This window comes from Lipotes vexillifer, unplaced genomic scaffold, assembly GCF_000442215.2.
Source record: "Lipotes vexillifer unplaced genomic scaffold, Lipotes_vexillifer_v1.1 scaffold921, whole genome shotgun sequence".
NCBI classification, from domain to species: domain Eukaryota; kingdom Metazoa; phylum Chordata; class Mammalia; order Artiodactyla; family Lipotidae; genus Lipotes; species Lipotes vexillifer.
The window spans coordinates 2,557,539-2,560,704 of record NW_006787800.1 but is presented as its reverse complement, the minus strand read 5'-3'; positions in this window follow the sequence as shown (position 1 = coordinate 2,560,704).

The following is a 3,166-nucleotide window of genomic DNA, read 5'->3' as shown; positions in this document are numbered from 1 at the left end:
TGCTGACAAGAATGCAGACATGATGGCTGACACCTCAGGCAGCCATGTTGGGCCATGAGGAGGAAGCGCCTGCTGAGTCTGGTGGAGCAAAAAGACAGATGGGCCTTGTCCCTGACACTGATGCACACATCTGCTTACCTTTGGGCTTTTCGTGTGGGAAACAGAAATAAACTGTGATCTAGTTTAAGTCACTACTTCTGGGTTTTCTCACAGTCCAACCAAATCCCACCCCAGTCACATGGCTCCTGCTGCCTCTGGAGTCTCAGCTTGTGGTCCCTCCCTTTGTTCATTCCACTCTACCCACAATACTGCTGTTGAGTTTCTCTTACACACCAAGGTCTGCCCTGACTCAGGGCCTTTGCACATGTTCTCCTCTCTGCCTGGAGCACCTTTTCCTGGCCTTCCCTTACTGCAGTGACATACCTAGAGTACTCAGTACCCAGAGCAAATAGTTAATTAAAAAAAAAAAATACCCCTTCTCTATACATTGCTTTCAATAATAATCATGAATCACTATAGTAATAGTGGCAAACAAAACATGCAGTGAAAAATTTCTTTTATTGAGTTTCATATATATAATCATCATGGTAAGAAATAAAGTAAAACAAATATTATAGTAAAAAAAGAAATAAAGGGGTGGGGCCAGGTCTTGGCTTCCAGAAGAGTTCATGCCAACGAATATTCCCTAGTACCTCCGCCACCCGTGTCCTTGTCCCCACAGCAAGCCACAGCTGCCCCCCTCCTCCTCAGGAGACCCTCCAAGACCAGCAGGTACTACTGAACGAGTGTGCTTGATCCAGGGAACAGCTGAAGCACTGAATGCAGTTCATGGATTCACTGCAGAAAAAATTTGAGAAATGTCCCCAAATGTGGCCAAGACAGAACCAGTCAGCATTCTACAACCCCAGACCACCGTTAACCCAGACTGCATCAAACAAACATTGCTATCTTCCCCAACTACCACCAAGTCCTCTCCATCGGATCCCATGACCACCTCCAAAGCTAATCAGGTACAGTATCATCCCACCATCTACACCATACTTTTCATGGTTGATTGCCTGCAGACTGGAGAAAAAGATACTGGTGGGTTAAGGATGTATTGGTTCATTCATTCACATATGTGCACCATCATCAGATTCCAAGTAACCTGAGAAAGAAATATCAATTATTCTTGAAAATTTATATGCATTTTTAGCTTTAGATAACAAAAATATATTCAGATGGTAGACTACTAGAATTTTGGATTTTCACCTTAAAATTATGAACTTATGGAGCTCTGAGGGTTATTGATTGAGTTGGTGTTTATAATCTACCTTGTTGTTTCTCCCTAGAATTCTTGGTGTATAAGTTAAGAATATCATATATGTAAAAAATAAATGTATAAATATGACTTATTGAGCAAAGATATATCTTTAAATGTGAATGCATTTTTCTTTGTTTTTTTATTTCAGATATGTCTTACTGTGTACCACTTTTAAACTTTTGATGAAAAGCATGTCTAGCAATCTAAAAGTAACTGGAAATTGGTATTTGTGATAATTTTAATGCTGTTTAACAACTCAGGAAATGGTACTTTCTTAGAATTTAATAATAGCATGTTCTTTGCTGGAGTGGCAAACTTTGCGATCAGAAATATATCTTAGTTCGATTTGATGGTTGTTCTTGTGCTGCATATTGTAGGACATTCTGCAAAAATGCAGTTATTTTTGGCACATTTAAGGAAATTATCTAAAATATTCTTTGTAATTCACAGCCTTCCTGTACTTTAACTGACAAATGTTGAAAAATATGTTTATTAAAGTGATTAAACACACAAAAAAGAAATAAAAAAGTAATACCTATATCGATGGCAGTAATGAATAACATTATGCTTTCTGCTTTCCAAACTTCTGGAAATTTGTCAATGAATTTGTCAAAATTATCTTTGCATATTCATGTTTGAGAAATAGTTTATGCAGATTTGTCAGTTTATCTTTGATCATAATTGACCAGTGAATATTTCTATTAATTTTTATTTGGAAATGTTTTTTTCTCACATGAAGCGATAGATACACGAATAATCAGGGAAAGACTTAAATATAAGGATAACTTTGGCAGAAATTCAGAAAAAATCCATTTTACAATAAATGGGAACCTCAGTCCTGTCCACATCTGTTTCTTCAGGATTGATTCTAGCAGCTTTCAAATATCTTCTCAGTTGAAAAATTTTAAACAAATAAAAACTCCAAATGATCACATAGGACTAGGCTACCAATGTTTATTTCAAACCCACTGTTTAAAAGAAGGACAGTACAACAGGGATTCCAGACACAACTTTCCCCTGAAGTGAACATGAACAATTCTGTGTCCACATGACCACGGGTAGCTGGGTCCCCGTGTGTCGGGCGTGGCGCTGAATGACCGGGAATACTCCCAAGTAACTTCCAAATGGAATACAATGCTCCTTAAAGGATAAGTTATAAAAATGTGCTAATTTGAAACTTACATATATATTATGAAAAGTCATCAGTAATTGAAACAATGGTTGAGGTCTTAAACCTCAGAAGAATTTTGAGGGGAGGGCATTGTTTAGAATTGCTGGTATGCAGTGATAATAAAAAGCAGACCGACTTTTAGTGGTTTCTTACTGTTTTACAGTTTGTTACTGAGGACACCCCCTCTTGCCTGCATCAGGGCTCATGCTCCCACCACCCCACCCTCAGCATGCCCTCCTTGCTACTGACTCTGTACATGTCCTTCTGAGGCTCTTACCTCAATTACGAGTATATCTGTATCATGATCTTTGTCATCTGTCCCCCACTAGACGGTCTGCTCCATGTGGAGGTCACTGCTCTGCTCACACTTGGGCCCCAGCTCCCGGCAGAGTACCCGGCACCTACTAGACCCATAGTACGTATCTGTTGAATAATGTAGGTGAAGAACCTGGCACACAGTATGTACTCAATAATAGGTAGCTGCCATTGCTATTATCTGCAGCGCGTTTATAGTCTGAAACGTAATAACCATTTGGATGCCTCCACATTCAAATTGGCAAAATGCTGCCTGAATTTTGTAGCATGAATTTTATCTTCCCCAACAGTCACTCCTTGAGATCAGCAGTCACATCTCGTTCATCTCTGGGGCCCCTTGAACCCCAACAGGTGACCTGGCACTAAACAGGGGTCAA